Genomic DNA, 25,277 nt, shown 5'->3' with positions numbered 1-25,277 from the left:
TTCTAGCCGAATAAACTTACTACGCCCACTTCACAAGAGTTAACTCCTTGTGTGATTCTTCTTCCCAAAAACTATACTTTCAAGTCTTTGTTTGATTGCTTTTGTTGAACATGTGGTGTTTGCATGTGTTTTCTGATGTCTGGTAACACATTAGAAGAAGAAAAAAAACACTGCCGAAGATCACACCCTTGTGATCTCCTTACATTTCCGTTGACCAAGCGACCTACGATATGATTCATTGTTGCATGATCGTTTCGTTCGTTTTGCATTTTATTCATGTCTGTGCCAATATTACATTCATTTTGGCATCATATATCATGGCAATCACTCGTATGCACGGATTCATGGTTGTACGTATGGAAAAAACAAATGAACCTTGTAAAACATTGTCCATATCCGTTCAGTTTGTTGAGGGAAAAGCTCGTGCGATATTTCTAGGAAATGATGTGTGGCAAGCGATATAACCGCGAAGGTTGGATCGGAAAATTTCTAGGAAATGAGTTGTGGAGGGCGGCGATGACTGCGGAGCCTGGATCGGCAGTTCAAAAGAGGGGTTAGCCTTTGGAAGGCCGTATGCCCTCGCATGTATCTAATCTTATGGAATTCCTTACATACATGCTTTTGGAATATTTCCATTACTTGTAAAGTTCATGGTGTTGGGGAACGTAGCAGAAATTCAAAATTTTCTACGCATCACCAAGATCAATCTATAGAGATACTAGCAACGAGAGAGAGGGGAGTGCATCTTCATACCCTTGAAGATCGCGATGCGGAAGCGTTACAAGAACGTGGATGAAGGAGCCATACTCGTAGCGATTCAGATCGCGGTTGATTCCGATCTAAGCGCCGAACAACGGCGCCTCCGCGTTCAACACACGTGCAGCCCGATGACGTCTCCCGTGCCTTGATCCAGCAAGGGGAGAGGGAGAGGTTGGGGAAGACTCCGTCCAGCAGCAGCACGACGGCGTGGTGGTGGAGGAGGAGCGTGTCACTCCAGCAGGGCTTCGCCAAGCACCGCAAGAGACGAGGAGGGAGAGGGGTAGGGCTGCGCCAAGAGGGAGGAAAACTCATGTGTTGGGCAGCCCCAAAAACCCCACTATATATAGGGGAAGGGGAGAGGGGGCCGGCCCCCTCCAGATCCCATCTAGAGGGGACGGGCGGCGGCCAGGAGGGGGAGACTTGCCCCCCAAGCAAGGTGGAGGCGCCCCCTCCCCTAGGGTTTTCAACCCTAGGCGCCTTGGGCCCTTGGGGAGGGGCGCACCAGCCCACTAGGGGCGCACCAGCCCACTAGGGGCTGGTTCCCTCCCATATTCAGCCCATTAAGTCCACCGGGATAGGTGGCCCCACCCAGTGGACCCCCTGACACCTTTCGGTGGTCCCGGTACAATACCGATAACACCCGAAACTATTTCGGTGACTGAAACTGGACTTCCCATATATAAATCTTTACCTCCGGACCATTCTGGAACTCCTCGCGACGTCCGGGATCTCATCCGGGACTCCGAACAACATTCGGTATTCACATACAAACTTCCTTTATAACCCTAGCGTCATCGAACCTTAAGTGTGTAGACCCTACGGGTTTGGGAATCATGCAGACATGACCGAGACACCTCTCCGGCCAATAACCAACAGAGGGATCTGGATACCCATGTTGGCTCCCACATGTTCCACGATGATCTCATCGGATGAACCACAATTTCAAGGATTTAACCAATCCCGTATACAATTCCCTTTGTCTACCGGCATAGTACTTGCCCGAGATTCGATCGTCGGTATCCCGATACCTTATTCAATCTCGTTACCGGCAAGTCTCTTTACTTGTTCCGTAACACATCATCCCGCGATCAACTCCTTGATCACATTGTGCACATTATGATGATGTCCTACCGAGTGGGCCCAGAGATACCTCTCCGTCACACGGAGTGACAAATCCCAGTCTCGATTCGTGACAACCCAACAGACACTTCCGGAGATACCCGTAGTGCACCTTTATAGCCAACTAGTTACGTTGTGACGTTTGGCACACCCAAAGCATTCCAACGGTATCCGGGAGTTGCACAATCTCATGGTCTAAGGAAAAGATACTTGACATTTAGAAAAGCTTTAGCATACGAACTACACGATCTGTGCTAGGCTTAGGATTGGGTCTTGTCCATCACATCATTCTCCTAATGATGTGATCCCATTATCAATGACATCCAATGTCCATGGTCAGGAAACCATGACCATCTGTTGATCAATGAGCTAGTCAACTAGAGGCTCACTAGGGACATGTTGTGGTCTATGTATTCACACATGTATTGCGGTTTCCGGTCAATACAATTATAGCATGAATAATAGACAATTATCATGAACAAGGAAATACAATAATAACCATTTTATTATTGCCTCTAGGGCATATTTCCAATAGTCTCCCACTTGCACTAGAGTCAATAATCTAGTTCACATCACTATGTGATTGTAATGAATCGACACCCATGGGGTTTGATCATATCTCGCTTGTGAGAGAGGTTATTAGTCAACGGATCTGAACCTTTCAGATCCGTGTGTATTTTGCAGATCTCTATGTCATCTCCTAGATGCGGCTAACACGCTCTATTTGGAACTATTCCAAATAACTGTTCTACTATACGAATCCGGTTTACTACTCAGAATAATCTGGATTAGTGTCAAAGTTTGCATCGGCGTAACCCTTACGACGAACTCTTTTACCACCTCCATAATCGAGAAAATTCCTTAGTCCACTAGTTACTAAGGATAAGTTTGACCGTTGTCCTATGATCCATTCCTGGATCACTCTTGTACCCCTTGACTGACTCATGGCAAGGCACACTTCCGGTGCGGTACACAACATAGCATACTATAGAGCCTACGTCTGAAGCATAGGGGACGACCTTCGTCCTTTCTCTCTCTTCTGTCGTGGTCATGTCTTGAGTCTTACTCAATACTCACATCATATAACACAGCCAAGAACTCCTTCTTTGCTGATCTATTTTGAACTCCTTCAAAATCTTGTCACGGTATGTATTCATTTGAAAGTACTATTAAGCGTTTTGATCTATCCTTATAGATCTTGATGCTCAATGTTCAAGTAGCTTAATCCAGGTTTTCCATTGAAAAACACTTTTCAAATAACCCTATATGCTTTCCAGAAATTCTACATCATTTCCGATCAACAATATGTCAACAACATTTACTCATCAGAAATGCTATAGTGCTCCCACTCACTTCTTTGGAAATACAAGTTTCTCATAAACTTTGTATAAACCCAAAATCTTTGATCATCTCATCAAAGCGTATATTTCAACTCCGAGATGCTTACGCCAGTCCTTAGAAGGATTGCTGGAGCTTTGCATACTTGTTAGCATCTTTTAGGATTGTCAAAACCTTCTGGTTGTATCACATATAACCTTTCCTCAAGAATATCGTCGAGGAAACAATGTTTTGACATCCTATCTGCAAGATTTCATAAATCATGCAGTAATTGCTAATATAATTCCAACAGACTCTTAGCATCACTACGAGTGAGAAAAGTCTCATTGTAGTCAACTCCTTGAACTTGTCAGAAAACATCTTAGCAACAAGTCAAGCTTTCTTAATGGTGACACTTACCAACATTGTCCATCTTCCTTTTAAAATCCATCTGTACGCAACAGCCTTACGACCATCAAGTAGTTCTTCCAAAGTCTACACTTTGTTTTCATACATGGATCCTCTCTCGGATTTTATGGCCTCGAGCCATTTGTCGGAATCCGGGCCCACCATCGCTTCTCCATAGCTCGTAGGTTCATTGTTGTCTAGCAACATGACCTCCAAGACAGGATTACGTACCACTCTGAAGTAGTATGTATCCTTGTCAACCTACGAGTTTTGGTAGTGACTTGATCCGAGGTTTCATGATCAATATCATCAGCTTCCACTTCAATTGGTGTCGGCGCCACAGGAACTACTTCCTGTGCCCTGCTACACACTAGTTGAAGTGACGGTTCAATAACCTCATCAAGTCTCCACCATCCTCCCACTCAATTCTTTCGAGAGAAACTTTTCCTCGAGAAAGGACCCGTTTCTAGAAACAATCACTTTTGCTTCTGGATCTGAAATAGGAGGTATACCCAACTGTTTTTGGGTGTCGTATGAAGATGTATTTATCCGCTTTGGGTTCGAGCTTATCTAGCTGAAACCTTTTCACATAAGCGTCGCAGCCCCAAACTTTTAAGAAACGACAGCTTAGGTTTCTCTAAACCATAGTTCATACACTGTCATCTCAACGGAATTACGTGGTGCCCTATTTAAAGTGAATGCGGTTGCCTCTAATGCCTAACCCATGATCGATAGTGGTAATTTGATAAGAGACATCATGGTATGCACCATATCCAATAGGGTGCAGCTATGATGTTCGGACACACCATCACACTATGGTGTTCCAGGCGGTATTAGTTGTGAAACAATTTCCACAAGGTCTTGATTGTGTACCAAACTCGCAACTCAGATATTCATCTCTATAATCATATCATAGACATTTTATCCTCTTGTCACGAAGATCTTCAACTTCACTCTGAAATTACTTGAACCTTTCAATAATTTAGACTTGTGTTTCATCAAGTAAATATACTCAGCATCTACTCAAATCATCTGTGAAGTAAGAACATAATGATATCCACTGCGTGCCTCGGCACTCATTGGACAGCACACATCAAAATGCATTACTTCCAACAAGTTGCTTTCTTGTTCCATCTTACTGAAACGAGGCTTTTCAGTCATCTTGCCCATGTGGTATGATTTGCATGTCTCAAGTGATTTAGAATCAAGTGAGTCCAAACGATCCATCTGCATGGAGTTTCTTCATGCGTATATACCAATAGACATGGTTCGCATGTCTCAATCTTTTCAAAAATGAGTGAGTCCAAAGATCCATCAACATGTAGCTTCTTCATGCGTTTTATACCATTATGACTCAAATGGCAGTGCCACAAGAAGGTGGTACTATCATTACTATCTTATATCTTTTGGCATGAACATGTGTATCACTACGATCGAGATTCAATAAACCATTCATTTTAGGTGCAAGACCATTGAAGGTATTATTCAAATAAACAGAGTAACCATTATTCTCCTTAAATGAATAACCGTATTGCTATAGACATAATCCAATCATGTCTATGCTCAACGCAAACACCAAATAACAATTATTTAGGTTTAACACCAATCTTGATGGTAGAGGGAGCAGGCGATGCTTGATCACATCAACCTTGGAAATATTTCCAACACACATCGTCATCTCACCTTTAGCTAGTCTCCGTTTATTCCACAGCTTTTATTTCGAGTTACCAACACTTAGCAACCGAACCGGTATCCAATACCCTGGTGCTACTAGGAGTACAAGTAAAGTACACATTTAATATCCAATATACTTCTGTCAACCCTGCCAGCCTTCTCATATACCAAGTATCTAGGGTAGTTATGCTTCAGTGACCGTTCCCTCATTACAGAAGCACTTAGTCTCGAGTTTGGGTTCAACCTTGGGTTTCTTCACTAGAGCAGCAACTGATTTGCCATTTCATGAAGTATCCCTCCTTGCCCTTCTTGAAACTAGTGGTTTCACTAACCATCAACAATTGATGCTCCTCCTTGATTTCTACTTTCGCGGTGTCGAACATCGCGAATAGCTCAAGGATCATCATATCTATCCCTGTTATGTTATAGTTCATCACGAAGCTCTAGTAGCTTGGTGGCAATGTCTCTGGAGAAACATCACTATCTCATATGGAAGATTAACTCCCACTCGATTCAAGTGATTGTTGTACCCAGACAATCTGAGTACAAGCTCAATGGTTGAGCTTTTCTCCCTTAGTTTGCAGGTTAAGAAACTTGTCGGAGGTCTCATACCTCTTGACGTGGGCACGAGCCTGAAATCCCAATTTCAACTCTTGGAACATCCCATATGTTCTGCGACATTTCAAAAACGTCTTCGGTGCCTCAATTCTAAACCGTTTAACATTACTGAACTGTCATGTAGTTATCAAAACATGTATGTCAGATGTTCGCAACATCCACAGACGACGTTCGAGGTTCAGCACACCGAGTGGTGCATTAAGGACATAAGCCTTCTACGCGGCAATGAGGACAATCCTCAGTTTACGGACCCAGTCCGCATAATTGCTACTATCAAATTTCAACTAAATTTTCTCTAGGAACATATCTAAAACAGTAGAACTAAAGCGCGAGCTACGACATAATTTGCAAAAACCTTTTGACTATGTTCAGGATAATTAAGTTCATCTAATGAACTCCCACTCAGATAGACATCCCTAGTCATCTAAGTGATACATGATCCGAGTCAACTAGGCCATGTCCGATCATCACGTGAGACGGACTAGTCATCATCGGTGAACATCTTCATTTTGATCATATCTACTATACGACTCATGCTCGACCTTTCGGTCTCTTGTGTTCCGAGGCCATGTCTGTACATGCTAGGCTCGTCAAGTCAACCTAAGTGTTTCGCGTGTGTAAATCTGGCTTACACCCGTTGTATGTGAACGTTAGAATCTATCACACCCGATCATCACGTGGTGCTTCGAAACAACGAACTTTCGCAACGGTGCACAGTTAGGGGGAACACTTTCTTAAAATTATTATGAGGGATCATCTTATTTACTACCGTCGTTCTAAGCAAATAAGATGCATAAACATGATAAACATCACATGCAATCAAAAAGTGACATGATATGGCCAATATCATTTTGCTCCTTCTGATCTCCATCTTCGGGGCTCCATGATCATCATCGTCACCGGCATGACACCATGATCTCCATCATCGTGTCTCCATGAAGTTGTCTCGCCAACTATTACTTCTACTACTATGGCTAATGGTTTAGCAATGAAGTAAAGTAATTACATGGCGTTACTCAGTGACACGCAGGTCATACAATAAATAAAGACAACTCCTATGGCTCCTGCCGGTTGTCATACTCATCGACATGCAAGTCGTGATTCCTATTACAAGAACATGATCAATCTCATACATCACATATCATTCATCACATTCTTTTGGCCATATCACATCACATAGCATACCCTGCAAAAACAAGCTAGACGTCCTCTAATTGTTGTTTGCATGTTTTACGTGGCTGCTATGGGTTTCTAGCAAGAACGTTTCTTACCTACGCAAAAGCCACAATGTGATATGCCAATTGCTATTTACCCTTCATAAGGACCCTTTTCATCGAATCTGATCCGACTAAAGTGGGAGAGACTGGCACCCGCTAGCCACCTTATGCAACAAGTGCATGTCAGTCGGTGGAACCTGTCTCACGTAAGTATACCTGTAAGGTCGGTCCGGGCCGCTTCATCCCACAATACCGTCGAAACAAGATAGGACTAGTAACGGTAAGCATATTGAACAAAATCAACGCCCACAACAACTTTTGTTCTACTCGTGCATAGAATCTACGCAATAGACCTAGCTCATGATGCCACTGTTGGGGAACGTAGCAGAAATTCAAAATTTTCTACGCATCACCAAGATCAATCTATGGAGATACTAGAAACGAGAGAGGGGGGAGTGCATCTTCATACCCTTGAAGATCGCGATGCGGAAGCGTTACAAGAACGCGGATGAAGGAGTCATACTCGTAGCGATTCAGATCACAGTTGATTTCGATCTAAGCGCCGAACAACGGCGCCTCCGCGTTCAACACACGTGCAGCCCGATGACGTCTCCCGTGCCTTGATCCAGCAAGGGGAGAGGGAGAAGTTGGGGAAGACTCCGTCCAGCAGCAGCACGACGGCGTGGTGGTGGTGGAGGAGCGTGGCACTCCAGTAGGGCTTCGCCAAGCACCGCAAGAGACAAGGAGGGAGAGGGGTAGGGCTGCGCCAAGAGGGAGGAAAACTCATGTGTTGGGTAGCCCCAAAACCCCCACTATATATAGGGGAAGGGGAGAGGGGGACGGCCCCCTCCAGATCCCATCTAGAGGGGAGGGGCGGCGGCCAGGAGGGGGAGACTTGCCCCCCAAGCAAGGTGGAGGCGCCCCCTCCCCTAGGGTTTTCATTCCTAGGCGCCTTGGGCCCTTGGGGAGGGGCGCACCAGCCCACTAGGGGCTGGTTCCCTCCCATATTCAGCCCATTAAGTCCCCCGGGACAGGTGGCCCCACCCAGTGGACCCCCGGACACCTTTCGGTGGTCCCGGTACAATACCGATAACCCCCGAAACTATTCCGGTGACTGAAACTGGAGTTCCCATATATAAATCTTTACCTCCGGACCATTCCGGAACTCCTTGCGACTTCCGGGATCTCATCCGGGACTCCGAGCAACATTCGGTAACCATATACAAACTTCCTTTATAACCGTCATCGAACCTTAAGTGTGTAGACCCTACGGGTTCGGGAATCATGCAGACATGACCGAGACACCTCTCCGGCCAATAACCAACACCGGGATCTAGATACCCATGTTGGCTACCACATGTTCCACGATGATCTCATCGGATGAACCACGATGTCAAGGATTCAATCAATCCCGTATACAAGTCCCTTTGTCTACCGGTATAGTACTTGCCCGAGATTCGATCGTCGGTATCCCGATACCTTATTCAATCTCGTTACCGACAAGTCTCTTTACTCGTTCCGTAACACATCATCCCGCGATCAACTCCTTGATCACATTGTGCACATTATGATGATGTCCTACCGAGTGGGCCCAGAGATACCTCTCCGTCACACGGAGTGACAAATCCCAGTCTCGATTCGTGCCAACCCAACAGACACTTTCGGAGATACCCGTAGTGCACATTTATAGCCACCCAGTTACGTTGTGACGTTTGGCACACCCAAAGCATTCCTACGGTATCCGGGAGTTGCACAATCTCATGGTCTAAGGAAAAGATGCTTGACATTTAGAAAAGCTTTAGCATACGAACTACACGATCTTGTGCTAGGCTTAGGATTGGGTCTTGTCCATCACATTATTCTCCTAATGATGTGATCCCGTTATCAATGACATCCAATGTCCATGGTCAGGAAACCATGACCATCTGTTGATCAACGAGCTAGTCAACTAGAGGCTCACTAGGGACATGTTGTGGTCTATGTATTCACACATGTATTGCGGTTTCCAGTCAATACAATTATAGCATGAATAATAGACAATTATCATGAACAAGGAAATACAATACTAACCATTTTATTATTGCCTCTAGGGCATATTTCCAACACATGGCTATTTCGTGGACAGTTCAAAATAAAAGGGAAGCGTAGTAAAATTAGATCACATTAAATCTTGAGTGGTACAGCAAATGTGATCCTTTTATGTTAATAGCTCTATTGACACTCCATGTTGCATGCCGTCAGACACAGAAGAGAATATTTCATTCTTTTGGCGGTGTCGTTATGATCATACCCTAGTAGTCTCCTTTTACATTTCCGCTGACCAAGCGACCTGAGTATGATTGATTTAATTGTTTTGCATTTTATCGGTGTTTATGGTGATATCTACTGTTTTCTTAAATAGTTGATACCCACTAAGCCTAATCCTCTCAGCATGCGGCTTTCCACTCACCAAGTGTGTGATGTCAGCATCCACTAACACTATTTTGCAACACCATGCAAACCACATGCATACTCTTTATTCACCCATGGTGCAAGTGTGAAACACCTTACATTAAACATAGCAGTTCTTGATTGAGATCTTCTACACACATAATACATCCGAAATTAATCTTCAGATTCCGCCGCAAGGCGCGGGGAAATCACCTCGTTTCAATCATTTTGGCATCATATATCATAGCATGCGCCGTGAGCACAGATTCATGGTTATACTTTTGGCAAAAATAAATAAACCTTGTAAAACCTCGCCGATATCTTTTTGAGTTAGTTGAGGCAAAAGCTCGTGCAAAATTTCAAAGAAATGAGTTGTCGAGGGCGGCAATGACTTTAGAGCCTGGATCGGAATGACGTATGGGGCGACTCACAAGAGGGGGTGGCCATGGAAGACGGCGAGTCCTCGTATATATCTAATCCTGTAGAATTCCCTTCACACATGCTTTTTGAAATATTTCCATAACTTGTAATGTTCGTGGCTATTTCGTAGACATTTCGACCTAAAAGAATAGCCTATTGAAATTCAATCTTGATGACTTGAGTCCAATTCCCCCTTGACCGAAAGAAAGAAAGAAAGAAAGAAAGAAGTGTGCTCTTCATTCCTTGATGACCGGGCGTGCACGTTCCGTAATTTGTGGTTACCCCGGCCATTATGCATGCATGCAACACAAGTTGGTTTATTTTTCTTTTCGTCTTCTTCTTCTTCCAAATCCAGATCTCTCGCTCGCTCGCTGATGAATCGTTACATTCAACCATGCATGCATGCATGCATGATTCAAACCATATGTTAGGCTTTTCGTTCCACCATGCAAAATCTTTTTGTTTTCATGCGCGCGGAGCGGGCGTTTAGGATCGACACTCAAGGAATTGACTCGGCATGTGTCGAATAGCCACATGTGATAATCTCTCTCACTACATGCATGTCTCTTTGACAACGATGATGACATTGACTATCTAAGGCATGACTGTCTAATCATGCCTAAATTTTTAGTAATAGGTGACAATTAAGCTTGACCATTGCCACATTTGTCCCTAGCTAGGGAAGACCCGTCCATGATTCCCTTGCTCTTTACTCCCTCGGTTTCTAAATATAAGGTGTATTAGTTTTTCAAAAAGTCAAATGTTGTGTATGTTCGACCAACTTTACAGCAAAATATATAAAGATTTATAATATTAAATATATAAAATGTAAAAATATAGTTGATGATGAATCTAGTCATAATGATTTGGTATTCTAGATAATGATATTTTTGTCTATAAACTTGGTCAAACTTAGAGAAGTTTGATTTTTTGAAAAAATAATACACCTTATATTGAGGAACGGAGGATGTTCTATTGGTCTTGTAAATTCATGCTTGTTACATGAAAATTTCACAAGAAGGCCTCGTGAATAATCTAGTGCTTCACGGGCCAGCTTACAAGAATAATTACCTTGCCCGATCTATTTTCGTCCAAATGCCCAATCCTTGGCCCCGGTGCACACAGTCTCTCGGATAAGCTTTGTCCCCGGTGCATGTCATTGCCACTAACCCTGATTCATAGCTGTAGGTGCTACCTAAGAGGTGGCGAGCTTACAACTTGACATGAGCGGTGAGCTATCTCAGAAACAATGAACAATAGAAGAGGTGGCGAGCTTGGGGCTTTCAAATGAAGTGCATGGTGGTGTGAAGCTACACCGAACATGACGACAAGCAAACGAAGCTTTGTGACAATGGCGTCGGGAGGTCCACCAAAGACGTAGGGCGTCAGGTAGCCATGTGCCTAAGGAGGGACGGCGCCAGGAGGTCCGCAGGACCCGTAGAAGACCGGGCCTCATGAAGCTCGTTGAGCACCAATCAACTCGGGAGCGCGCCAGGATGTCCGTGTGGGCAAGCTCGTTGTTGTTGGGGTATTGTCGAGTCAAGGTCTAGTTAGATGAAAGGCACGCCTAAAAAATTTGATATGAAAGAAAATAAGCACTACTCCTAAATGGCAACCCCTTGGTCACATGGCAAAAAATAATTTCTATTTTTTGTAGAGAAGAGGCATATATGCCTGATTTTATAAATAAAGCCACACAACAAAGTACTGAAACAACACAAACAAGATCCACCATCACAGGACGTAAGAGAGTACGAGACCAACAACCGCGAAAAAGAATTCTAAAAGCTGCCATTACCAAAAAATCATTTTCACATTTTTTTAGTTTCATGTATTTATAGTAGACTTGTTTTCTAAATTTCTTTTCATCAAATCTATGATACCCCAGAAAGAAATTTACACCGGAGTGGTTGGGAAAGTTTGATAGGTTTTACTGGGCGTGATCCGCGTGAAGTGATGTCTGTGCCGTCGGATCTAGAAACGATGGGCGGCTGAGATCGATTCCATGGGGGCAATCCATGGGAGGGCCTGATTGACCAATGAGAAGAAGGCAGGCCAAATTATTGCTCAGGTCCAAACCGCCCACACCGGCGCTTCTTTCGAAATACTTTGCCCTCCCGCTCATAACCCTCAAACACCCACCGTGACTCTCAATTCTCGCGCCAAGATATTTGGCGTGTGTCCCGCCCGGCTCTTCGAGATAGTACTCCCTCCGTCCCAAAATTTTTGTCTTGGATTTATCTAGATACGGATGTATCTAACACTAAAATGTGAATAGATACATCCGTATATAGACAAATCTAAGACAAGAATTTTGGGACGGAGGGAGTACTACATTTTGTTCAAACCACCACGGAACTGAAAACCCCCACGCACACACACCAAACGTACCCACGACCCAAGCCCATCCAAACGAGTGAGGTTTTCCTCCTCTCCCACTCAACTCAGTCGCCGCCTCCCTCTCCCCCAATCCCAACCCCAACGGCGGCGATCTTGTCTTCCCCGGCCCCGGCGTCTACCCTCTACCAACCGTCGGCGCCCCTACACTCTCCTTCTCTCCCTCCGCCTCAGATCAACTCGAGCCGCTCAGGCCGCGGCAACCACACACCGACACCGAAGGATCCCTCCTCCCATTTTTTTTCTGTTATCGAATATTAAGAGAAACACCACTACACTAAGAAGAGAAAGGTTCAGGCTACGTGTGATGGACCGTGTCTATGTGATAGGACTGTGACATGGGGTAACAAGCTCATCTCAATTTATCATGTGTACAGATGGTTTTCTAACCATGGGCTAAAGATCAAATGCTATTATGTAGGACCACATCTGGGTAGTTTTGACATCTTCAGATATGAGTGTGTCTATGCAAGTGAATTGGACATTCCCCGTGCGAGATCAAACGACTTGAGCGTTACGTTGGTTCGACCGACCCTCTCGTCAAGTAATATGTTTGCAAGATGAACAAGACATTCGTCGCTCCTGGACAGAGGATGGTATGGATCTTAAAAACCCTACTTCTGACAAATCGTAGTACCCAACTGTGACCAATGCACTTTTTTTTTCTAGTACATATATTGTCACTCCACAGAGCTACATCTAATGGACCATCTAAATGCGAGCCAGACAAGGACATCACAGTCAAACTCAGCACTGAGGGTGTTATGAGACACGTCCGGATGATAATGGGTACAGACAAGAGGGCCACCTTATCAAAGAATTGGCCAGACTTTGCCAAGGCATCAAGGCTCAAAGAGTTTCACATATGCGTCTTTGACTTTGAGATTGACAGGGGGGACACACTCACCATCCATAGGTTTTAAAAAGAGGGTAAGTTACAAAATCACAAGTGCATTATCTATATAGAAATTATGATATGCCGTATATACCTCACGATTTGTTTGCATCAGGATCGTGTGGTGGCGCCTACAAAGTTTATCGACAAGGCAATTGAATAATGAAGCCACCTATTAGTGTGCTTAGTAGCTATGGCTCGGCAGTTGTCTCTCCTTTATTTGCTCGTATTACTCCCTCTCCTATTATCACACTTTTGGTATCGAATTTCATGTCGAGTGGTTGCACTTTTGGTATTGAACTTCATGTCGAGTGGCTATCTTTTGTGGTCTTCTAAACACACCGAAATCGATTCCTCCTTATGATCTCATGCCGATATCGAGCACCACTATGCTCGCTCCTCTAACAATTGAATGTTTTTTCTTCACTTTATTGTTATATGTACGAATGCATATGCTAAATCTGGATTCCTACTAACTTAGCATTATCTGTTTTGACCAAAATATTGAGACCGGCACCCTTACCTCAAGGCGCGATCCCGATCTAGTAGATATGGTAACTGGGAACCGGGGGATCAAGCTACTCACGCTGGGCCAATTGGGTCGTGCGCAAGTGTGCCAGAACGAGATGCTCTCGTTGGACGAGGTGCACAAGGCTTGCAAATGAATGTGATGTTCATTGCTTAAACTACACCATGGTTAACACACATATAACTAATACTCTCTCCCTTCCACAATGTAGTGGGTATGTGCTTCCCGAGATTTAAATTTGACCATAAATTTGACCAACGCGACCGATTGAGGCGGGAGCAAAAATCATATCACAGAATTCATATTTTCGATACGAATTCTGTGATATAATTTTTGCTCCCGCCGCAGTCGGTCGCGTTGGTTAAATTTACGGTCAAACTTGATCTCAGAAAACACGGATGCACTATTTGTGAAAAATGGAGGGAGTATATACCATATATAGAGTTTTGTTGCCAAAATATTTGGGTGTACATCCTATACCAATGACCTTAGGTGGACCCGCCCTTGGTTGTTAGGAGCGGGGACAACAACATGAAATTTGAGGTAGGTGGGAGGAAGAGGTCACCGGAAAGAAAGAGAAAAAAGAGGGGTATAGGAGAGGTCCATTCGGTGGCGAAGCTCGCCAGCGGAAGCCATGACGGACCGGCAGCAAGAAATCATGGGGAGCAGATAAGGCTAAGATGTGTTGTGGAAGAAGACGATAAAAAAACTACAATGTGTCAGCACGATCAAAGCGAAATGCACAGCCTGCATGTGACTGGCCTGTCCGTCGTTTTTTCCATAACGAAAAAGACTATATGCTACTACCTCCGTCCGGGTGTATTGCGCTCCTTTGTATTTTGGGCTAGACTTTGAGCGATAAATAAAAACTACAATGATCGAAGCAAAAGACTTTGAGCGATAAATAAAAACTACAATGATGATCAAAGCAAAACGCACAGCCCGCATGTGACCAACCGGTCTGTCATGAAAACGTTTCCCATAACACAAAAGATTATACGCTACTACCTCCGTCCAGGTTTATTGCGCCCCTTTGTATTTTGAGCTAGACTTTGACCAACTCAACTATATAGACTACTAAAATAGGTAGTATATATTTTAAAATAATAGATTAATGGATTTGTATTTGAAAGAATTTTTTAACAATATAATTCCTGTGACATATAGTTTACATTTCGTTGGTTAAAACTTTTGGTCATACTTTACACCAAAATAAAAGGGGCCTAATAAACCTACCTAGCATATATCGGAAGGAGAAAAAAACGACGAGCAGATAGAATAACTGGTTCATTGTTCAGGCAGGTAAACAAACGGTACATGTATGGCCCCGTATGGCCTGCGGTTACAATGATAAAAGACAAACTAAACTGATAGTAATTAAGATGGCTTCTCTCGAATGCTTTTCATCATCCATCTAATGCTTCATCTCCATCCTTATAGATTCTCTGTTTGCCTTGCTTTGTCACTGGATGAAGACTCTCCGTGTATGAAAACATGTCGAAGATGAAGATATCCTGACCAACATAATCAAAGGACCCAACTCTAGGATTCTTATACCTCAGCTGATCCAGACGACCCACTTCCCTTGCATCTCGACGGGCATCAGCATAGTGGTAAAGACAATTACCACTGCGAATAAGCAAAACATCTTTAGGAAGGACCGATAAAGTTTTGTACAGCTCTGGCTTAGGTAAGATAATAACACGGTGTTGAATCCATTCATGACCGTCAACAGAGTGCAGCATCCATATTACTTGTTTCCCATCAAGGCATTGAGCTAGGCATAGTTCTCCACCTAGCTCAATAAAGTTGAGCTGCTCCCCTTTGCATGACTGAAGTTGAGGATGGCATATGAAACTAAATGTTTCATCTTCTAAACTGAAGCGAAGAACACCTTGTGGGCACCTTTCAACGAGTTCATCCCATACAAGCAAATACAAAGAGCCCTTAAAGTGTGTGACAGTCCCCGGCTCAATTGGCAACGGTGGATCCTCCGCAACACTCCGCCAGGAGTTATCATCACCACCGATAGTAAAGATTTCCATTCCCACACTATAAGTCCTTGTAGAAAAATTTATTGAACGGTAAAAGAAGCGAGCAACCTTGTACTTGCTCGTGCGTGGGTCAAAGCCCAAACTGACAGTCGGGAATTGCCACTCATCCTTTTGGCCATTACGCAGCTTAAGGACATCATGTATTGCTGGGTTGAAGACAAACACCTTGGTGTTGGTCGGGAGCACTACAAGCCCGTCGCAGTGCACCATGTTGTGAACTGACCCAAACTCGCCACGGAAGGTTGTTGAGTGAACAAGGCACGCATTGTCCTGGCCCTCTTGCCATGAGTAGAAGGGGATGTAGTTGGAAAAGGTGGTCGGCCAGGCCTCGCTATCGATCACCTTGTCCAGGATATGTGGGGTGATGAGGAAGGAAGGCTTACGTTCTTGGTTCTTGGCAGATTGTTGGAGATGTGAACCGATGAAGCATGGATGAGAGATGATAGCATGCCAAGTCTTGTTGACGGACTTGAACCTTATGATAGCTTTAACAGGCAGCCGGACAAGAATCTCAAAGACAATCTCGTCAGGTATCACAGGGACCTGCCGGCGCACTCTCCGCTTGTATACCTTCTGTATTTCTGGGATTGTTTTCAAGCTCACAGCCATCACAGCCTTCGTTGCGTCCTAAATGCACCAACAAGACAATGTTAATCTGGGTGAGAAACTATGTCTATAGATATCGATGTGCGTGCATATATATTGAGCACAATCAGGTAGGTGCTCTGTCGATAGACATGAGAACATATCGGACTACCGGTTCCCAAACCGACCAGGACACCAGGCGGTCGACAACTCGGAAAGATCCGGACACCAGGCAGGTAATCTGCTGTTTGACATGAAAACGGATCCGACTGCCGGTTCCAGACCGACTCGACAACTCCGCCGGCCAGCGGAAAGAGTAGCTTTTTTTCGACAAGAGATAATTTATGTTTTTGAGTGACAAAAAAAAATAGTACTCCATCATTCATGGGACGGATATGTCCCAAAAGAATCCACTATGGAGCAAAGTAGAAGTGAAACACGAAGTAACTTACATCATCAGGCCCACCGTACAAGGCCACTTGAAGCCCGCGCTGCCAAAACCTAACATGAGAGGACAAGCCCATTCACTCAAAGCAATCGGTGGACATTGGACCTTGGTTCCCTCTTTGCGCTCGCAAATGGTTATTTTCAAGAAAGCTATGGCCAGATCTAGATCTGGCACTTGCTCTCCATGTATCACAGGATCTCGCGCAAAAGGGTAGGAACCGGGGATAACTCCAAAGCGAATAGCCGGATGCCGGTGGAAGCGTGTGAAATAAGGCGGTGGCGTAGGGGCGGGCTGGGGAAGCGTTGGCAGAAGGCGGCGGCCAGGCGGGAAGGGTTGGAGAAGGCGGCGGCGGGGGGAAGCGTTGGAGAAGGCGGCGTAAAAAGGGGTTGGAATTAGGTTTTTTCATTTTAATTAGGGTAGGAGTAAATCTGAGAGTGGGTGGGCAACCGAACCAAACCTGAACTGAACCCACGTGCTGACATTTCAGAAACCAAACCAAACTGAACCCACGTAATTGGCATTGGCGCCCAGCCCAAACTATACCATATGACAGATTCACCAAAACCAAACTAACCGATTCTAGAAACTAAGGTTGTAGCCTATGGTTCTAGATCAGTTCCCCACCTATACATGTAAAGTATCAGTATATGTACAATCAGAACAAGAATGCACTTGACAGTTAAAATTTCATTCAGCCTATGGTTCTATTTCTTCACTATTACAGGAATTTGCAAAGGATGTCCAGTAGATTGTAAAATTCATGCGTTTAGTGCCATACTAACATGTTAATTACAGTAACTCCAAATCCTAATCAAGCAGAAGCAACTAATAGCAATTCTCTGTTCTTGAAACAGCAACCCATGAACATTAACCAAATGCCTGCTACTTGTGTTGTTCATGAACAGCAACCCATGTACCTTAGTTTGTACTCCCTCTGTAAACAAATATAAAAGCGTTTAGATCACTATTTTAGTTATCTAAACGCTCTTATATTTCTTTACGGAGGGAGTCATTTACAAAGTGGTCTACTGCACTGAATAATCAAGATACCACCGAGATCTACTTCGGGTTGACTTCCAAAGAACAGGAATTTCTGGAGTAAAATGAGAGACGAAGGGAGGGGGGAGGGGGATTTGGAGGAAGTGACCTTGAGGAGGCGCTCGCGGGCTCATTGTAGCCTTGTAGATGAGCGGGACGGCGCGGGCGCTGCCGGCCTCGACGAACTTGACTTAGGAAGCGCCGATGTAGGAGGTGGAGGTGTCGTCGCCCTGCTGCGCCGTAGGAGGATCTGATCCTCCAGGCCGCGCTGTTGCCCCTCGCCCGGGTGTGTGACGATGACGGGGCTGCGATAGACGGCTGGGTCAGCCGGCGCGATGCTGGCCCCGGCGCGCGCCAGCCGGGTGATGCACGGCGCACCCGACGAGGACGTCGAGGAGGGGGCGAGGAAGCGAGCTGGAGGAGGAGGGGGCGCACTGATCTGTGAGGGGAGGGGTAGGGGGAGAGGGAGAGGGCGTAGGCCGACGAGGTGTGAGGGAGACGAGGCGGTGGTTGGCAGCCGGTGGCGGCGGCGGCGGCGGTGGAGAGCTCGGCCGCTCGGGAACGAGTAGGTTTAGCTCGACGCCTCGACCCCTCGATGGGGATTTTTTTTTCTCAGAGAATCTCCACCAGCCGCGCTAAATTAGCGTCGCGCCGCAAATTAGGCCGTTTTAGCGCGCGCAACGCGGCGGGTCGCTTCAGCGGACGCGCAAAAACCGCGTGCGCGCTATAATGAGTTGAGCGCGCGGTCGAATACGCTATCCCGTGCGGTGTATTTGGGGCGCCCGCTTCCGCGCGCCGCACATTCGAGCGCTCGCGCCGCACTCTCTCCTCTCCGCCTCCTACGACCCGCGCGTGCTGGCGCCGGCGAACTTCGCCATGGACGCACGCGTCGGCACCCCGCTCACCCCATTGTACAGCCGCGACCCCTCCCCCCCTCCCCGCCGCCGTCGGAAACCCTAGCGCGGGGAGCGTTGGCGTCGCCATCGCCGGAGCTCCGCCGAGCGTCGGCCTCGCGCGCAGCCTCTTCTTGCCGCCGCAGATGACCACGTTGACGGGGGGCGTCGCGCCGGCGCCGTCCCGTGCCGCCGCCGCACCCTCGAAGCTCCCCAATGCGGCGCGGCCGGAGAAGGGCAAGACATCCGCGAAGAAGAACAAGGCGGCGGACGGCTCCGGCAGCTCGAAGGCGAGGGGAAAGAAGCTTGCAGGGCGTTTGACGGGCGCGGCGGCTATAGCTCCGGCGAGCTCACTCGTTGAGCCGGCCACCGACGCGCACCATGTGTTTGACGAAATGCCCCCAAGGTAAAAAAAATCCATCTTTTATTTTTTTTGTTATTTTTTCAATGCATCATCATATAGATAGCTTATTTGCATTGTTCAAAAAACTTTGTAGTCTCAATGATGATGCATACATGTCAACTATGGGTGTTGGGTCCAACAATTCGCATCGGTCTCAAACCAATGACATCCATTTCGAAGACCGTGAGTTTGAGGTGGACGAGGAGGGTGAGGGCATTGTCGACGCGTCGAAAGGAAGAGCGGGCAATTACACCACCAACGATGACAAGTTACTATGCAATACTTGGTTGCAAGTGTCGAGGGATCCATCCGTTGGAGGTGATCAAAGTAGAGATGCTAATTGGGGGCGAATGAAAGAACACTTTGATGCTAACAACGTGAGTGGAATTGACCGCTCCGAGAGATCACTTCGGTCCCGATGGTCAACAATCAACTCGGATTGTCAAAAGTGGGCGGCCGCACAAAAGGCAGTTGACAAGATTAACCCAAGTGGAACAAATGAGGATGATAGAGTAAGTGGCATCTCATACATGTTCATCATACTTGTTTTTGGTGTCCGAAGTGCTAACTTGTTTTGTTTTTCTTGTAATACAACATTGCACAAAACTTGTTCAAAGAAGAGACGAGGACAACCAAGAAGGGGAAGATCAATAAAGGAAGGATCTTCACATTGCCTCATTGCTATGAAGTGTTGAAGGATGATGAGAAATGGAAGAAGCGTGATGGTTTGGATGATTTGCATTTGAGCAACAAACGCAAGCAAACAATTGAGTTGAATGATGATGAGGAGGAGGAAGAGGATGATGCATCAAGTGATGATGGCAAGAGAAGCCCCACACCCAACTCGGTTTCATACTCGAAGCCAAAACGACCGGATGGGTGCAAGAAAGACAAAACCGAAAAGAAGAAGAGGAAAGGAGATGATGAGCTAAAAAATGCTATGGAAGCTATTGTGAAGGCAAGAAAAGAAGCCAACGAGGTGAGGAAAATGGCAAGGAACCAAGATGGCGCGGCCGAGGAGAGGAGGGTGGCCGCCGAGGAGAGGAAAGTGGCATTGGAGCAGAGGAAGGTGGGCATGGAGGAACGAGCTAAGTTGTTGGAATGGGAGAAGCACTTGTTCTTCTTGGACACATCTTTGTTCAATGATGCGCAAAAGGAATATGTCAACCTTGCCCATGAAGAAGTCTTGATCCAAAAAAGAGCCATGATCCGCGCAATGGGTGGCGATGGCCTTGGCGGCATGGGTGGCGGTGGCCTTGGCGGCATGGGTGGCATGGGTGGCTTCGAAGCCATGGGAGGCATGGGTGCACCTACGATTGCCATGGGAGGCATGGGTGGCTTTGGAGCACCATCCGACGCTATGGCTGCCATGGGAGGTGCTACCTCTTGAGCACTACGTTGGATTTCCCCAAAGAGGAGAGGATGATGCAGTAAAGTAGCATAAGTATTTCCCTCAGTTTTTAGGAACCAAGGTATCAATCCAGTAGGAGATCACGCACGAGTCCCTCGTACCTGCACAAAACGATAGCTACTCGCAACCAACGCGATTAGGGGTTGTCAAACCCTTCACGGTCACTTACGAGAGTGAGATCTGAAAGAGATGGTAAATAATATTTTTGGTATTTTTGATATAGAGATGCAAAGTGAAAAGTAAAAGGCAAAGTAAAAACAAAGCAAGTATTAAAGTAATGGAGATTGATATGATGTGAATAGACCCGGGGGCCATAGGTTTCACTAGTGGCTTCTCTCAAGAGCATAAGTATTCTACAGTGGGTGAACAAATTATTGTTGAGCAATTGATAGAATTGAGCATAGTTATGAGTATATCTAGGTATGATCATGTGTATAGGCATCACGTCCGAGACAAGTAAACCGAAACGATTCTGCATCTACTACTATTACTCCACTCATTGACCGCTATCCAGGATGCATCTAGAGTATTAAGTTAAAAACAGAGTAACGCCTTAAGCAAGATGACATGATGTAGAGGGATAAATTCATGCAATATGATAAAAACCCCATCTTGTTATCCTTGATGGCAACAATACAATACGTGCCTTGCTGTCCCTACTGTCACTGGGAAAGGACACCGCAAGATTGAACCCAAAGCTAAACACTTCTCCCATTGCCAGAACTACCAATCTAGTTGGCCAAACCAAATGGATAATTCGAAGAGACTTGCAAAGATAACTCAATCATACATAAAATAATTCAGAAAAGATTCAAATATTATTCATAGATAAGCTGGATCATAAACCCACAATTCATCGGTCTCAACAAACACACTGCAAAAAGAAGATTACATCGAATAGATCTCCACAAGAGAGGGGGAAACATTGTATTGAGATCCAAAAAGAGAGAAGAAGCCATCTACCTACTAACTATGGATCCGAAGGTCTGAGGTAAACTACTCACACTTCATCGAAGAGGCTATGGTGTTGATGTAGAAGCCCTCCGTGGTGGATGCCCCCTCCGGCGGAGCTCCGGAACAGGCCCCAAGATGGGATCCCATGGATATAGAAGGTTGCGGCGGTGGAATTAGGTTTTTGGCTCCGTATTTGATCTGTCGGGGGTATGTAGGTATATATAGGAGGAAGGAGTATGTCGGTGGAGCAACAGGGGCCCGCGAGGTAGGGGGGCGCGCCCAGGGGAGGGCGCGCCCCCACCCTCGTGACCGCCTCGGTTGTTCCTTGGAGCAGGGTCCAAGTCTCCTGGATCATGTTCGGTGAGAAAATCACGTTCCCGAAGGTTTCATTCCGTTTGGACTCCGTTTGATATTCTGTTTCTTCGAAACACTGAAATAGGCAAAAAACAACAATTCTGGGGGCCTCCGGTTAATAGGTTAGTCCCAAAAATAATATAAAAGTGGAAAATAAAGCCCAATATAGTCCAAAACAGTAGATAAAGTAGCATGGAGCAATCAAAAATTATAGATACGTTGGAGACGTATCAGGCATCCCCAAGCTTAATTCCTGCTCGTCCTCGAGTAGGTAAATGATAAAAAAGAATTTTTGATGCGGAGTGATGCTTTGGCATAATTTCAATGTAAATCTTCTTAATTGTAGTATGAATATTTAAATCCGAAAGATTCAAGACAAAAGTTCATATTGACATAAAAGTAATAATACATCAAGCATACTAATCAAAGCAATCATGTCTTCTCAAAAAAGCATGGCTAAAGAAAGTTATCCCTAGAAAATCATATAGTCTGGCTAAGCTATATCTTCATCACATAAAGTATTTAATCATGCACAACCCCGATGATAAGCCAAGCAATTGTTTCATACTTTAGTAATCTCAAACTCTTTCAACTTTCACGCAATACATGAGCGTGAGCCATGGACATAACACTATATGTGGAATAAAATGGTGGTTGTGAAGAAGACAAAAAGGAGAAGATAGTCTCACATCAATAGGCATATCAACGGGCTATGGAGATGCCCATTAATAGATATCAATGTGAGTGAGTAGGGATTGCCATGCAACGGATGCACTAGAGCTATAAATATATGAAAGCTCAACAAAAGAAACTAAGTGGGTGTGCATCCAACTTCCTTGCTCACGAAGACCTAGGGCACTTTTGAGGAAGCCCATCATTGAAATATACAAGCCAAGTTCCATAATGAAAAATTCCCACTAGTATATGAAAGTGACAACATATGAGACTCTCTATCATGAAGATCATGGTGCTACTTTGAAGCACAAGTGTGGTAAAAGGATAGTAGCATTGTCCCTTCTCTCTTTTTCTCTCATATTTTTTTTATTTGGGCCTTTCCCTTTTTTATGGCCTCTTTTTTTTATTTTATTTTTTTGTTCGGAAACTAGAACAAGGTATGACTCTATATGAATGCCTCCGGCGGTGTACCGGGATATGCAATGAATCAAGAGTGACATGTATGAAAGAATTATGAATGGTGGCTTTGCCACAAATACAATGTCAACTACATGTTCATGCAAAAAACAATATGACAAAAGTAATGTGTGTCATATGAACGGAATGGTGGAAAGTTGCATGGCAATATATCTCAGAATGGCTATGAAAATACCATGATAGGTAGGTATGGTGGATGTTTTGAGGAAGGTATACGTTGGGTGTATGATACCGATGAAAAGTGCTCGGTATTAGAGAGGCTAGCAATGGTGGAAGGGTGAAAGGGTGCGTATAATCCATGGACTCAACATTAATCAAAAGAACTCATGCACTTGTTGCAAAAATTTAGAAGTCATCAAAAGCCAAAGCACTACACACATGCTCCTAGGGGGATAGATTGGTAGGAAAAGATCATCGCTCGTCCCCGACCGCCACTCATAAGGAAGACAATCAATAAATAAAATTATGCTCCAACTTCATCACAAAGCGGTTCACCATGCGTGCATGCTACAGGAATCACAAACTTCAACACAAGCATTCTTTAAATTCATAATCACCCCAACTAGCATTGCTTTGATATTATCACCTCCATATCTCAAAACAATTATCAAGCATCAAACTTATCTTGGTATTCAACGTACTCAAAAGAAAGTTTCACATATCTTGAATACCAAGTATATTAATATTAAGCAAATTACCATGCTATTAACGACTCTCAAAAATAATCTAAGTGAAGCATGAGAGATCAATAGTTTCTTTAAAACAAATCCCCCACCGTGATCTAAAAGATCTAAGTGAGGCACTAGAGCAAAAATTATCACGCTCAAAAGGTATAAGTGAAGCATTATGAGCAAAACTATCAAGCTCAAAAGATATAATTGAAGCATATAGAGTATTTAGCAAATTCCAATCAAATAGGTTTCTCCAAAAAGGTGTGTACAGCAAGGATGATTATGGTAAACCAACAAGCAAAGACGCAAATAATACAAGACGCTCTAAGCAAAACACATAACATGTGGTGAATAAAAATATAGCTCCAAGTAAATTACCGATGGAAGTGGACGAAAGAGGGGATGCCTTCAGGGGCATTCCCAAGCTTTGACTTTTTGGTGTCCTTGGATTATCTTGGGGGCGCCATGGGCATTCCCAAGCTTAGGCTCTTGCCACTCCTTGTTCCATAATCCATCAAAAGAATTCACCCAAAACTTGAAACTTCACAACACAAAACTCAATAGAAATCTCGTGAGCTCCGTTAGTGAAAGAAAACAAAAGACTACTTTAAGATACTGTGATGAACTCATTCTTTATTTATATTGGTGTTAAACCTACTGTATTCCAACTTCCTTATGGTTTATAAACTAATTTATTAGCCATAGATTCATTGAAATAAGCAAACAACACACGAAAAATAGAATCTGTCAAAAACAGAACAGTCTGTAGCAATATGTAACTAACGCAAATTTCTGGAACTCTAAAAATTCTACCAAAATAGGGCGTACTGGAAAATTTGTTTATTGATCATCAGCAAAAAGAATCAATGCAAAAGCACGTTTCTGGGATTTATTAAATTTGTTCTCGTGAGCGCAAAGTTTCTGTTTTTCAGCAGAATCAAATCAACTATCATCGTAGGTTATCCTATAGGTTCTACTTGGCACAAACACTAACTAAAACATAAAACCACATCTAACCAAAGGCTAGATGGATTATTTATTCCTAAACATAATAAAAAACAAAAAACAAAAAATAAAATTGGGTTGCCTCCCAATAAGCGCTATCGTTTAACGCCCCTAGCTACACTACACCATGACACTACATTACCTACAGACGTGTGTTGAGAAAAGTCATTTTCGCCGACCGACTGTTGAATGGAAAAACGTGTAACGAACAATCGGTTGGGAAAACTTGTAAACAGAAACGGATAGTCGGTCGGGAATGTTAGCACAATTATTGTCAGACGATGGGTCGGGAAAGCTCTAATGCCCATCCATACATCGGTCGGGAAATAACCCCGACCAACGGCCTGCGGGAAATGGGCCAGCGCGCGCGTATAGAAATTTTAGCGCCCCCTTTTGGCCCAAAGCCCGCGAAATGTTTCCCCACAACACATTACTCAGCACGCACGGGAGAGGCAAATCCCTAGTCCCTTTCTCATTCCCCACGCGCGCCGCCATGGGCACCCGCCGCCGGCCTCTCCACCCGGCG

General features: G+C 44.8%; 1 pseudogene; it reads right to left on the bottom strand.

The window, feature by feature from the left end:
• The window catches only part of LOC119292494, an 83,830-nt pseudogene that overhangs the window by 8,520 nt on the left and 50,033 nt on the right, over positions 1-25,277 (bottom strand).

Source organism: Triticum dicoccoides, chromosome 4B (genome assembly GCF_002162155.2).
Source record: "Triticum dicoccoides isolate Atlit2015 ecotype Zavitan chromosome 4B, WEW_v2.0, whole genome shotgun sequence".
Classification (NCBI taxonomy): Eukaryota; Viridiplantae; Streptophyta; class Magnoliopsida; order Poales; family Poaceae; genus Triticum; species Triticum dicoccoides.
The sequence above is the reverse complement of the archived record's forward strand: the minus strand, read 5'-3'. Positions and strand labels throughout refer to the sequence as shown.